Genomic DNA, 15,243 nt, shown 5'->3' with positions numbered 1-15,243 from the left:
AAGGTAAGAAAACAGAGCGGTCTACTACTGCCGTCTGCAGTTTTGCTCTTGCCCTTTACAAACGCATTTCTGCGCACTCCGAGGGGGGAACTTGTACATGGAGCAGGGGGAGCCCTGGATGCTTTGATGCCGAGAAGGGGGAGAAATGCTGTGCTGTACGGGCGTGGAGACCCCGTTTTGCATGCAGAGGCTCCAGTTCAATCGCGGGCGTCTCCGAGCGGGGAAGTGGGGGTGCGTCTCGTCTGGTCCTCGCCGTCGGGATAGCAGGGCTGCCCGAGAGGACGCCGAGGTCAGGTTTAGGACCAGACAGCTTTTTCTGGGGAGCCCAGTTGGTGTGGTGGCTGCGCACAGCGGCGCCTGGATGCGCAGCAGAAAGTTTTCCAAAGCGCAACATGATCGGGGAGATTCTCTAGCAACGGTGAGAAGGAAGAGTCTCTTTGAATCCCCAAGGGCCCGGCTGCCAGACTTGTCTCCTGGGCGCCCGCCCGCCTTCTCTCTCTCCTCTCTCTCTTTTTTGGGGTGGGGGTTCTTGCTCATTGTCCCTTCCTTGGCTCTTTGTGCGAATAAGCAAGGCAGGAGCAACGCATTAGCTTGGCTGCTTGAAAATGGGAGCCAGCCTGTCCCTTTTGAGTTGCTGTTAACGGTTGGGTAACCTTAAAAATGGTCGTATAAAAGAAACCTGAAGACGGATTTTTGTGACTATGGGACTGAGATGGTGGCGTGTGTGTCATGGGCGTAGCCAGGATTTATGTCGGGGTTGGGGGGACTCCCACCTGTCATTGTCCTCTGTCTGCCTCTGTCTGGCAGATTCAGAATGAAATGTCTCAACAGTTGTTTTAAATACTTAATTTTGACCACAGGTACTCAGAAAAAGCTGTCAAAATATTTCTACAATTTCTACTTTTAGTTAAGTGTTTTTATTTATTTACTTCATTTAGGGAGCAGCAGCTGCCCTACCTGCCCTCTGGCTATACCCATTGTGTGTGTGTGTCCACCCTTTCTGGCAAGATTGCAGCTTCTGAAGTATTTTTTCCTCAACAGGGAAGGGGCAGGTGTGTTGAGATGCTCCAGGGTAAACTTCAGCTAGCCATGGCTACTAGCTGCATTGTCAGTGTTCCCTTCCACTGTTGGAGTCAGTGTTGTTTCTGCATGTCAGTGGCTGGGGATTGGTATCAGGGAGGGGCTATTTCACTCAGGGCATCTAGCTTTGAGAACAGGATGCCGGCTGAGATGGTCCTCCCCCCTCCCTCATCGGAGGCGCTGCTTTGGCTGAAAGGCTTCTAGGTCGCTTCAGGTGTGAACTGCCCGCTCATGTCACAAGGGGGCGCTCAAGAGTCTCCTTCTCCCTCTCCACCTGCCTTGCCTTGCTTAGCCTGCAGCCTCGTTCTACACAGGGCCTGATCCTGCAGGGACTTTCCGTAGAGCAGCTGCTACGCATGTCCTGCATGTGTTTACTTGGGAGCATGTCCTCAGAGCTCAGGAGGATGTTCTGCCATGTCAAAGGTGCCCAGAATGGGAGCTGGCATGTGCTCCTGGGGCAGAGTGGGGCAGCTCCCAATATCTGGCTCCAGGGGGGCTCTGAAGTGTGGATGGGGGACCCCCAGCTGGAATCTCTCTGCAGAGCTGACTTATATGCTCTGAGTTTCCCTCTGGAGTTATACTTCTGCCTACCTTGCAGGGTTGTTGTGAAAATGTCTGGAGAAACCATGTGTGCTTGTCTTCATCAACCTTCAAATAGTATACATAAGAGTGCACTGTTATCAGCCATTCCACAGATAATAAAGCACACTAGAAACTTCACCACATTGGGCCTGGAACTTGCCCCGGAACAGAGAGCTCTAGAAGAAACCCAACTGTTGGGAGGCTTCTGGGCAAGCCCTGTAGTAGCCTGGAGGGGAGACCCTGGGGAGCCTGATGTCTGCACCAAGCGGGGCTCCAGGCTGCACTCTCTGCTAGCCAAAGAACACTTCATGGGAAGCCCAACTTGCTATTCTTGGTCAGCGGAGGAGTGAAGCATGCAGGATAGGGATATGCTGAGGCACTGACCCCCTCAGGGTCATTTGAGGACATCCTGTGGGAATCTGGTTGGTCTTTGATGCAAGCAGGATGCTGGAGGTGATGCGCCTTAGCTCTGAAAGAGAAGGGAACAAGCTATGTATCATAAAGACACCACAGTCACTCCTGCACTTCAGTCTGAAGGAAGCACAATCCCTGGTTGATTGCCTGGAACCACTGGCATCTTGCACCACACAGAGATTGGGGAGATGAGCAGCAGTGCAATCAGTTCAATACCAGCTTGGGCAGATGCTGGAGGAAAAAAAGGACACCAGAAATGAGCTCATGCCCCTTCCACACATTCAAAGTGTCTTTGCTTTCCTCAAGGAATACTGGGAACTGTAGTTTGTGAATGGTGCCAGGAACTGTAGCTCCGTGTGGGTAACCTAGAGTTCCCAGGATTTTTGCGGGGAGCCATGTGCAGTGGGGATGGGACCAGATTCTCTTTTTCTGTCACTTGAAATGGAACAAGCATTTGTTCAATTTGAATATCCTTAGATGCATCAAAAAGAGCTGAAAACCACACGATTGCCTTTGACTCCATAACATTTTTACATTTCAAATTCTGGCTTAAAAACGGATCTGTAATTAGTTCTAAAAAGAGCCTTAAAAAAGAAAAGGTGTTTTGTTAAGGATTGCAGAATGGGAATCTCGGTGACCTAGAGGGCAGAATGTCCAGGAAAGACTACCTTCCCCAGGGGGAGCCCAGGCCAGCTCTTCACATCACCCAGAACTCCAGTTCAGCACCCGTAAGAATAGGGGCTCAAGGAGTCAGAAGCTCAAAATGAATATGCCCTTAATCATGTGGAGCTCAGCATTAATATCTTCCATTTATCTGAATACCACTTTCCCACAAAATTGTGATCACAGCATATCAAGGGAATAACAATAACAGTTCAAAAATCAGTCTGTACAACATTTCAGGAAAGAATGCAAATAAGCTAACCTAATTTTAATGGCTTACAAGTAAACAGGAGAGAGAACCATGCCGAACCAGGAATAAAATGGTAATGTGCAGAACTGGAGGTGGGGATGGCGAGTCAGGGTTCCAAAAGGCAATCCTCAGTTGACTTCCATGAGCTGGATGGTGGCTACACTTGGCATTTGTGGCATCTCAGCTTTCACCTGGGTTTCCTCTCTGTCACTTCCCCAACGCTCACCTGGGGAGGTTAATGCTGCCATTCCTCCTTCAAGCCCCACATCTACCCACAGTTTCCTTTTTAAGAACCTAAGAACAGTCTGCTGCATCAGGCCAAATGCCCACCTAGTCTAGGTTGATGATCACCACTGCTGCTTGTGGGAGGGAGTGCCGCAGGTTAACTATATGCTTTGTTACACAAAGTCTGTTGTGCACAAACTCTACTCCTTGTGACACTCCTGTAATCTGTGTTGCCAGTATTTGTGTGGATTACTCCCCTCTTAAAGGTAAAGGGGCCCCTGACCGTTAGGTCCAGTCGTGGCCGACTCTGGGGTTGTGGCGCTCATCTCACTTTACTGGCCGAGGGAGCCAGCGTACAGCTTCTGGGTCATGTGGCCAGCGTGACTAAGCCGCTTCTGGCAAACCAGAGTAGCACATGGAAATGCCATTTACCTTCCCGCCGGAGCGGTACCTATTTATCTACTTGCACATGATGTGCTTTCAAACTGCTAGGTTGGCAGGAACTCCCCTCTTAAGGTGGCATAAATGGTTCTCCTCTTCCCCAATCCATCCTCACAACAATCTTGTGAGGTAGGTTAGTCTAAGAGATCATGACTGACTCCAAGGTCATCCAGGGAGCTTCATGGCTGAGTGGGGATTTGAACCCTGGTGTCCCAGGTCACAGTCCAACACTCTTGCAACCATTACACTGCACTGGCTCTCAATTCACAAGCCACCCACTCGCCCCCTTTTCCTTAGCACTGCTTTGTATCTGCACCAGGTTCTTTCAATTAGAAAATGCTCATTTTCTGCCAAGCCTTGCAAGCAAACTTGTTTGAAGTTCATAGCAGACGTACGTACATACAACTGGAGGAAGGAGGCGAAGAGGGGGCTTGGATCAGACCACCATATTTTTCTCAAATGAGAAATGAAAGAATACTGGGAGAGAAAGAGAGGGAGCAAAAAACTGGGAGCCAGAGCTCAATGACCATTCCAGAATGACTCTTCCCTGATTCCTGAGATTTATGTAGTCAGTTCTGGAAAGTAAACGATCACCTAAGTGTAATTACTCTGCAGAGATCTTCTAGAATGGGCCTATTCTGAGACAGATAAGAGGCAGCCATTGTGTTCATTATGGCAACATGTTATTATGGTCTTCAGCAAACGGAGGTCCCACCAGCATCCCCACAGCAAGAATGAAATGCAGAACACTCCTGTCTCTGGGCCAGTCTGGACCTTATTCACACAGCTGCCAGGCTCAGAGTGACCATGGGATTTCTCAAAGGGGCCACTAGGGGGCGCATCGGAAGATGGCTGACCATAACATCTCTCCGACCCACACGAGGTAATTTGGAGGCTAAGATGGGGGTAATTAGCCTCCTTAACCCCCCCCCGGATTGTGGGGGGGGGGACGGCCCTTGCCTGCTGTGCCCTATACCACCCCCGAATTTGTGGGGATGGGGGCACTAGGCACAAAGCCCTCCGGTGGGATTCCGGCACTCCTCGATGCTGTCTCTGATTCGCGCCACTAGCTGCAAGAATCTTCAAAAGAAACATTTTGGAGGAGATAAATTGCACATACTTCAAGGAAAGAGGGGGAGTAAAGACTGCTGACAGAAGAGATCTCTGATAAAACAAGACAAGAATAAAATATGAGAAGATATGTCAAGATACGGTACGGCAAATGACTGAGGGGGGAGGGGGGAAACCTTCCTTTCTTTCTCTATGGATTAAACAAGAATCCCCTCCCCTAATGAGTCAGAAATGTCGTTTTAAGGACTTAAGCTGTGGATTTAAGGCTGTGTGGAGATAAACTTTCGAACCAAAGCAATGTTTCAAGACGAAGCTGGAAAGTTAAGAGTTTTGGAATGACGCAGTTAAAAATGCCGTCGCCATTTTGGGAGGCACTGTCAGAGGTCTTGAGTCGGGGAGGAGAAAGAGAGAAACAAAGCTGTTTACATATCGTGGATTAACTCCTCAGTGGGACTTAAGAGAGACAACTGCCTAATTTATGATGGAAAGAGCGATGTTATCTACGAAGGAGATGATATATGGAAACCATCTGGACTTAGATTGGAAGAACGGGAAACTCACACGGGATTATTATATTTGTGTTTATCGGCTTAAGGAGACTAACAGAAGAGATCGTAAAGGAAAAAGAGAAATTATATGAACAAGATATGATGTGGAAACACCAAGATAAGACTGGATAGAACTATGAACTCTGTTTGGACTGATTGGGACTGATTTGGACATTAACGCAGTAATAAGAAGATGATTTGAATCCCCCTTTGGAGCTTGAAGTATGGGTCCCCCCAACAAAATTTAAAAATTTGGCTTTGTAATTCGGAATTTATGTGATGTGATTTAATTTGATGTTAATAAAAATTATTTAAAAAACAACAACAGAGTGACCATGGGATTTCTCAACCTGCGGCAGTTCTGTGATGACCGAATCTATGCATCTATTTTCCAGGGACGGTCCTGGAATTACAAAAGCCATTCGGGCTTCTGATTCAATACTGGGATGTACATGGGTGTAGCCGGGGGGCAGCTGCTCCCCCCTCAAATAAATAAAAATACATAGCAAACTGAGGTTCTCCCCCCACCACAAAAGGCCTGCCGCTCCTAAGAAAAATCCTTGCTATGCCCCTGCCCACCCTCCTGGCCACCGCCACTGAACTTAGGGAGGAGGAAGGGCTGGTGCTTGCCCTGCGTGGCGGCCATGGCAGTAGCAGTGGTGGCTGCACAGCAACATCCCATTGCCCCTCTATGGCCTCTGCATGGCTGCTGCTACCAGTCTCCTCCCTTGGGCAGCTTGGGGTGGCTCCTGCAGAGTAGCTGCTGCTGCAAAGCCTTGTATGATGTCCTGGCTCTGAGGTGCAGGCAGAGGGCAGGGCCACCCTGGCTGGGAAGAAAGGGGTGCAAGGAGTCTGATTTTTTTTAAAAAAATAAAAAAATTCTTTGTGCATCTGCACCTATTCTTGCCCCTTTCTAAAAAGTTATTTGTTTGTGTTTTTTCTCTTGTAAATCTACAAAGAATAACATAAAATTAAATTGGGATTAAGGGGTTTTCTCAGGACAGTGGAGGAGGGTACGGGTGCTCTGTTCCCTTGGTCTATGCTCTGCTGGGGTGCTGGTAACAAAAATGGGAGTGGAGTGGGGGAGTAAAGGAGGGTCAGTTGGTGTGTGTGTGAGAAACCTCCCTATTTTCATCTGAGAAGTGTTTGAGGGTACATTTGTGACTAGAGATGGGTGAATTTGTGGAAGCAAGAACATTTCCACAGAGGAGGGGGAGGTAAGCATGTATGTATGTATGTATTTATGTATGTATGTATGTATGTATGTATGTATGTAGCTCAACAGCTGGGTCCCAATTTCTCCACAGTGGCCTTAGCCCTGGTTAGAATCACCAGACATACAGTGAAGCCAAAGTTCAGCTTGCCCAGTTAAGCCCAAAAGGCACATAGAGGGAAGTGCCAGCCAGCCTGGCTTGCTGCTGTTTGGCAAGCATAGAGGCAGGGAAACAACCCTAACAATGACACACAAAAGCCATGGTTTGCAAGCCCACTTCAGCGCACAGTGTCACTTCCTAGTTCACAGGAAGCAACATTTATGTGTTCAGGTGTAACATGCTTACATTCACATTTGCAGAGAGCATAAGAGAGAGCGCACCATGCCTTCTGCACAGCATGCCCACTGTATCTTGGTATTACCACTAACTTATTGCTCCAAAAGGAGGCCACTTCAAAAGAGATCCTGGATTTGCAAACCCATCCTCATATGCCAACTAGATAATGGCTAGTGTGCAGTATATAGATAGATCAGCTTCATGACACACACACACACACACGCATACATGCAGAGAGAGAGAGAGAGAGAGAGAGAGAAAGAGAGAGACTCCAACAGGGGAGGAATTTCCACAAATAACTGCTTTTGGAGAAGGAGCATGCAAAGCCCCATCATTTAATGCAACATGGACAGCAAGTAAACAAGTGACTCTCATACAGACTGAGAAAAGCCAGGAGTGGAACAGAGGAAATTGCTTTAAATCAGGTCAGGCCATTTGGCCACCCAACCTGGGGTTGTTTCATTCAACTGCTAGTGACCGCTAAAGGCCTTGCACAAAAAATGTCTGCTTTTGGTGGCATTGCAGGGGGTTGGACTAGATGGCCCTTGGGGTCCCTTCCAGCTCTATGATTCTATCATTATGTGGAGAAGAACATTGTCAGGATTTTGTTAGTAATATAGAATTCTCTCTTGGACATTCAATAAGTACCAGAAAGATTAAACATGCCTTGAGTCTGGTCTTTGTGTTCATGATGTTGAAATGGGGGCCTGTTCATTCTCTTTGCTCCCTGCTGCCCTCCAGGGTGTAGCTATGGAGCCCAAAATCAAGGTGCAATGCTTTCCCCAGGGCAGGAGCTGCTTTAGCCCTGTTTGAGGTCTCAGTCTGCAGGGGATTAACCTACCCAAGCGTTTGCCCCACCTTTGGTACAAGCAAGCGATAACTGCAGTGCATTGTCTAGTTGTAGATAGATACGCCTTCGATTGTACACCTGTGTTGGGCTTTGTCTACCATTGCTTTATGCATACTGTGTTACACTTACACATTTGGGGGAGCACTGGGGCCCCTCTGTGTTTAAGAGAGGCATCTCCTGCTTCTCTACAGAAACCTGAAATTGAACAAGGTCAGTAGTTGCATAACAAACTAAGGACTTATCCTCACTTCCCTTTCCTCTGCACTTTCCAGGCATCGTGCACAATTTAAAGTGTCCTGTTGTTGTTGTTGTTCCAGAGCTTTAAAGCTCAATAAAGCAAATTGCAATCCTAGAAAATCTCAATTGATGTTTGCTCCAATTCAGCTTTAGAGAGCAGGTTTTTGCAGGGAAAGTTTGGGGCAAAAATTCTCTCCCTCCCTCCCTCCCTCCCCCTTCCCTCTATTTGAGTTGATTATTCTTGTTTAAGTCTCTAGAAGCACCAAACTAAAATAATAGAATCAAAGAATTGTAGAGTTGAGAGTAATCTAGTCCAACCCCCAGCAAGGCAGGACATCCCTGACAGAAGACCAGTCAACCTCTAAAACCTCTAAAACCTCTAAGGAAGTAGAGCCCACCACCTCTCATGGGAGACTGTCCCACTGCCAAACAGCCCTTACTGTCAGAAAATGGTTCTGAATGCAGTTGGAATCTCCTTTCTTGCAGCTGGAAGCCATGGGTTCAAGTTCTGCCTTCCAGAGCAGGAGAAAACAAATTGAAGGTGCTCAGTACTTCCCTGAGACCTTGGAGGCTGAATTGAACTGAAGGGGAGGAGAATTGCAGTTCATAGCTTGCTCCTAGCAGATGATGTTGGCTGCTTGGACTTTTCCCCTGGCTCACAGCATTTGTGCCTGCTTGCTGCTTCCCCAGCACATTTCTGCAAAAGTGGCAGATATGGATGCCCTCCTGGAAAAATAGGAAGGATTAACCTGTAACATTTCGGTACAGAGAAATGAGACTTTTGGAGAGGGGGTTAAGTGAAAAGCATCTGCAGAACCTGGAGTTGTCGTGGTGATTGGCTTCTCTTGGGCATGTATGCATTATAGATATATATGTGATTTCAAAGTGGGTGCTAATGATGCTTTTGGTCGCTTTCCTCCTTCCCCATTTAGTAGTGTGCGGCAGTTTTCAGGTCTTTTAGTTTGCCACGTAATTGAGTTTTCCACTCTTAATTATTTCAGGCCCGTAAGTTATTCTCTTGATAGCAGAGAAGCAAGGAGCAGGCTCCCCCCTTCCTTCCAAACTGCCTCAACCTGCTTGCAGCAATTGCTGTACACTGTGGCCATTTAGGTCCTGTTCCTCCTCTGCCAAGGGATTAATTTTAACAACTTCCTGAAGTGCTCTCTTCCCTTGTGTTCCTCTTCCCTTGATGGCTTCCTCTTCCCTTGATGTGTTATTTACAGTATTTACGGTATGTGCATAATTAAAATATATGGGAGCTATAGACCCCTACAGTTTGGAAATGCGCTCTTTTTATGGTTGGAAATGTTCAGAATCTGTCTTGGATGTTTACATGGCCCTCTTTGTGTTATTTGAGAATCTTATGATTTTATCAGCAAATGTTAACTTAATCCCACCCCCTCCCCATGAGGCAGAGAACTGTAGAAATTAAGATCTTTCACTGTTTTGTTCAGGGATAGAACATCTGCCTTGCATGTAGAAGCTCCCAGGTTCATTCTCTGGAAGAGCTGCTCTCTGAACCCCTGGTTTGCTGCCGTCAGTCAGTGCAGTTAAAACTGAGGTAGATGGACCCATGACTTGTGCTGGCTGGCTGTGATGGTAATGGTAATCCAAAACATCAGGTTGGCCAGGGATGTTCTTGAGTGTTCAAAGTACTCCACACACATTGTCTCAGAAACTGTTATGACAGTGCTGTAAGAGGCCCCCAGTTGTCTCCTGCTCCATGTTTTTATTCACTTGGATAACAAAGGCTTGTATCTTCAGGGCAAAGTGCATCATGTGTTTTTAGGTTCTTGTGATAAGCTAAGAGGAGGTGTTCCTGCAGAAGGTCATCTGGCAGGTTTCTAGGAGAAGCAGCATCTGGGTGCAGGGCTTCCCAAATCATGACTCTTGTGCTACACTAGCCCAGCTGTGGCATGTGTCAAGTCCCCAAAACTCCACGTGGCAGAACCACGTGCCGGGTACCTTTGGTGCTTCCATATTTATTGGTTTTGTTGCATTTATATCCTGTCTTTTTCTCCAATGAGCTTAAGGTAGAGTGCACAGTTCCCCACTTCCTCATTAATCCCCACAACAACCTTGTGAGGTAGGTTAGACCGAAGAGGCATGGACTGGCCCAAGACCACCCAGGGAGTTTCATGGCTGAGTGGGGATTTGAACCTGATCTCCTGGGTCCCTAGTCTGATGCTCTAAACATTATACCACACTGGGTCATATGGGTGAACATTGAGCCAGTCCCTGTTGGATGCAGCACCTACCCCATTTGTTTTGCCACATGTGTTGGGACTGAAGCCCACCACAGGTTCCAAACTAGTGACCAGAGGGATATCTGGGGAGAGTGGGCTCCTCGCCACCTGGAGAAACACCTGGAGGAAAGCTGCAGGCAGATGAAGTACAGAGTGATCCACCATGCTGGATTCCTCACTGGCCTGGCAAGGCAGCATGAGGACTGGCGGGGGGGGGGGCTTCAAATGTTGTCACGGGTCTCAAAATAGAAAAGAAAAAGGCCTTGAGGGCTGCAGTTGGACTGCCCTGTTCTAAATTATTCCATCTTTAGTTCTGGCTAGAAGTTATGGGCATGTGTGTCTGTGTGTGTGGTGATCCGGAGACTACCTGCCTGTGAAAGAGGTGCTCTGCCTGTTGAGTCACAGCCCTAACACTCTCTCCTCTCAACCACACAGGGGCCCTGCCTCGTGCTATGGTGGATTTGCTTAAGATCAAGAGACTTCCTTTGCTTGTGCTGGGGTACCCGTGGCATCATCTTTTTCCTGGCCATTGCAACCTCAACCCGGCACAGCTTGACTAAGACACACTACATTTGGGCCTGGAGGCGGGAGGGTGTCACACAGGATAAGGCATAACAGATGCCCTAAGCCAGATCCTCCTTGTGTTCTGGTTTTTATAACCTATTGAGCCTCGTTGGTATACAATTTATCTCTTTTTAATTAGGTTCTTAAAAACAGATAGCCCAGAGCTTGACCTGCATGTTGTCATTCCCCGCCAGCCATTACCTCCTCCTTGTTCTGCACCACTGTGGGCATGGAAAAACTTTCTGCAACAGACGCCCAATGTATTTATTGCATTGTGGATATATGAGCTTTCCAGTAAAATAAAATATGGCACAGGAAAATCTAATTGCCTAATAATTCTCTTGTGTATATATATATATATATATATGCAGGTTTTGGTGTCCTCGGGTGTCTTCCCGTGTAAAAGTTGGGGTGTCTAGGCGACGTTTCGACGAGGTCTCACTCGTCATCTTCAGGCTGGTGCTTTCGGCTTCTTGTTACTGGAACAGAGCAAGATCTCAGTGTTTGAGTTCCTATAAATACTGTTGAGGGGGTGTGGTGTATAGCCTCCAATGTTCTGGGCAGAGAGGAAGTTCCCAGGCTAGTGTGCCTTTTCTTCTTTTGTTCCTTAATTACTTGAGGGATATCTTGAGTGATTTCTTGAGTGATATCCTGAGTACCACTTAGGTGGGTCATTAGGTGTGGATTAGTTGCTAAAGTCTTTGTGTCTTGACCTCAAGACACAAAGGTCAAGACACAAAGACTTTAGCAACTAATCCACACCTAATGACCCACCTAAGTGGTACTCAGGATATCACTCAAGAAATCACTCAAGATATCCCTCAAGTAATTAAGGAACAAAAGAAGAAAAGGCACACTAGCCTGGGAACTTCCTCTCTGCCCAGAACATTGGAGGCTATACACCACACCCCCTCAACAGTATTTATAGGAACTCAAACACTGAGATCCTGCTCTGTTCCAGTAACAAGAAGCCGAAAGCACCAGCCTGAAGATGACGAGTGAGACCTCGTCGAAACGTCGCCTAGACACCCCAACTTTTACACGGGAAGACACCCGAGGACACCAAAACCTGCATTCCTGTACCCGTGAAAATCTACGAAAGCAAATATATATATATATATATATATATATATATATATATATATATATATATATATATAGTGTGATCCTCATGGTACACCTCTGCCTGCCACCAAACACATCCCTTCTAGGCTGCTGCTCTTTGGGGGGGAAACTGTTCTTGTTTGAGATTTGTAAAGAAATGGTTTGAAGCTGCCAAATTCCACACAATGCAATTCTCTCCCCCCCCCTTTGCCTTTCTTTCCCACTCCAATTTTCTGGGGGTGCTCTTGCCACAGACTCTTCTTGGATGCTTTTTTGAACTCTCGCTGAGATGCAAAGTTCAACTTCGTACCACACTTTTTTGGAACAGGTTGGGCTATGCAGTGGCTGAATCTAGACTTTGGAAGGTCCCTTGCTGGAGATGGGAGCCAGAAATTCTGGGCAAATGTGAATCAAGAGCCCAACAGGCAGGATGTGCTGCTCCATTGACCAGACAGAAGGGTTGTCTTAATGCTGTTTTGTCTGTCACAGGGCCTGCTCCTTTCTGTGGAGGAATTCCAGCCTGGGTATGGTGTCAGGTAGCTAGCCAGGATGAGCACCTTTTAACAGGACTTTTGCTCTAGGCAGCTGCTTGGCTCGTGAGTTGTGGTTGCATCTCTTGAGCTGTGGCAGGCAGTCACAAGCCATGGGGTTGTGCTCAGTGGTGCTTCTGCTCTGTCCAGCTTCGCTCATCTGTGTTATGCCTTTATTAATGTTACGGAAAAATCTTGGTGCGAGGCTGCTCAGTCACCAGCTCATTGGGCAGAGTCTGTGGGTCCCTGCAGAATAAAGGAAGGAGTCCAGCCACCAACCAGAGCAAATAGCTGTAGACCAAAGTTTATTGCGCAACAGGTTAAAAGAGGAATCAAGGACTTTCCCACCATATCCCAGAATACAGTTCGTACAGCATCATTGCTACATCACTGACATGTCACAAAAGGGGAAGGGTTAAACTTGGCAACCTCATCAGCTTCTTATAGCAAAATTCAAGCTTAAACTGAAGAAAGTACGAAAAACCACTGGGCCGGTAAGATACAATCTAAGTCAAATCCCTTATGAATACACAGTGGAAGTGAGGAACAGGTTTAAGGATTTAGATTTGGTGGACAGAGTACCTGAAGAACTATGGATGGAGGCTCGTAACATTATATAGGAGGCAGAAAAGAAAACTATCCCAATGAAAAGGAAATGCAAGAAAGCAAAGTGGCTGTCCAACGAGGCCTTACAAATAGCAGGGGAGAGAAGGCAAGCAAAATGCGAGGGAGATAGTGAAAGATACAGGAAATTGAATGCAGATTTCCAAAAAATAGCAAGGAGAGACAAGAAGGCCTTCTTAGACGAGTAATGCAAAGAAATAGAGGAAAACAATAGAATGGGAAAAACCAGAGATCTGTTCAAGAAAATTGGAGATATGAAAGGAACATTTCGTACAAAGATTACCATAATAAAAGACAAAAGTGGAAAGGATCTAACAAAGCAGAAGACATCAAGAAGAGGTGGCAAGAATACACAGAGGAACTATATCAGAAAGAAATGGATGTCTTGTATACCCCAGGTAGTGTGGTTGCTGACCTTGAGCCAGACATCCTGGAGAGTGAAGTCAAAATGGGCCTTAGAAAGCACTGCTAATAACAAGGCCAGTGGAAGTGATGATATTCCAGCTGAACTATTTAAAATTTTAAAAGATGATGCTGTTAAGGTGCTACACTCAATATGCCAGCAAATTTGGAAAACTCAGCAGTGGCCAGAGGATTGGAGAAGATCAGTCTACATCCCAATCCCAAAGAAGGACAATGCCAAAGAATGCTCCAACTACCACACAATTGCACTCATTTCACAAGCTAGCAAGGCTATGCTTAAAATTCTACAAGGCAGGCTTAAGCAGTATGTGGACTGAGAACTCCCAGAAGTGCAAGCTGGATTTTGAAGGGGCAGAGGAACCAGAGACCAAATTGCATACATGCGCTGGATTATGGAGAAAGCTAGAGAGTTCCAGAAAGACATCTACTTCTGCTTCATTGACTATGCAAAAGCCTTTGACTGTGTCAGCCACAGCAAACTATGGCAAGTTCTTAAAGAAATGGGAGGACCTGATCACCTCATCTGTCTCCTGAGAAATCTCTATGTGGGACAAGAAGCTACAGTTAGAACTGGATATGGAACAACTGATTGGTTCAAAATTGGGAAAGGAGTGCGGCAAGGCTGTATATTGTCTCCCTGCTTATTTAACTTATATGCAGAATTCATCATGCGAAAGGCTGGGCTGGATGAATCCCAAGCCGGAATTAAGATCGCTGGAAGAAATATCAATAACCTCAGATATGCAGATGACACAACCTTGATGGCAGAAAGTGAGGAGGAATTAAAGAACCTTTTAATGAGGGTGAGAGAGGAGAGCGCAAAATATGGTCTGAAGCTCAACATCAAAAAAACGAAGATCATGGCCACTGGGCCCATCACCTGCTGGCAAATAGAAGGGGAAGAAATGGAGGCAGTGAGAGATTTTACTTTCTTGGGCTCCATGATCACTGCAGATGGTGACAGCAGTCACGAAATTAAAAGACGCCTGCTCCTTGGGAGAAAGGCGATGGCAAACCTGGACAGCGTCTTAAAAAGCAGAGACTTCACCTTGCCAACAAAGGTCAGTATAGTTAAAGCCATGGGCTTCCCATTAGTGATGTATGGAAGTGATAGCTGGACCATAAAGAAGGCTGATTGCTCAAGAATTGATGCCTTTGAATTATGGTGCTGGAAATCAGCCCTGAGTGCTCACTGGAAGGACAGATCATGAAGCTGAGGCTCCAATACTTTGGCCACCTCATGAGAAGAGAAGACTCCCCGGAAAAGACCTTGATGTTGGGAAAGATGGAGGGCAGAAGGAGAAGGGGATGACAGAGGACGAGATGGTGGGATAGTGTTCTCGAAGCTACAAACATGAGTCTGACCAAACTGCGGGAGGCAGTGGAAGACAGGAGTGCCTGGCGTGCTCTGGTCCAGGGGACACGACTAAACAACAACAACCTTAGCAAACATGTCCAGACAAGTCCTTGGTACAAGATTAGCATAAGCAGACATGTCAGGGCAAGACCCAGGTATAAGATTAGCATAGGCAAACACCTCTGAAGTCCCACCACCCAAAGTACAATAAAACTTCCTTTGCATGTCTGGACCCCTTGGCAAGTCCAGTGATGGAGTTAGGCTTTCCTTGGCCAACAATCAGCTCAGCAATTGTCACCTCTGGGAACCTCCTGGGGCAGGAGGTGTGTATACATTTCCCCAGGCTTGGGGAGGTAGCAGGGAAAAGAGTCATTTTTCCAAGGGCAAAATAGTGTTGAAATAGAGGAAACTGGCAAAGGAGTTGATTTTATATGATTGTTAAAGCTAGGTAAGTTCCCTGAGCTGTCAAGTTGAAAGGATACAC

At 46.8% G+C, this 15,243-nt stretch overlaps 1 protein-coding gene across 3 annotated transcripts in view; it reads left to right on the top strand.

Annotated features, from left to right (window-relative positions):
* GPC3 (glypican 3) overlaps positions 1-15,243 on the top strand; it is a 239,340-nt gene that overhangs the window by 864 nt on the left and 223,233 nt on the right. The window lies entirely within an intron of this gene.

The sequence above is a fragment of the Podarcis melisellensis genome (assembly GCF_964234715.1).
Source record: "Podarcis melisellensis genome assembly, chromosome: Z".
NCBI classification, from domain to species: Eukaryota; Metazoa; Chordata; class Lepidosauria; order Squamata; family Lacertidae; genus Podarcis; species Podarcis melisellensis.
Note: the sequence above shows the minus strand (reverse complement) of the source record. Positions and strands in the feature narration are given on the sequence as shown.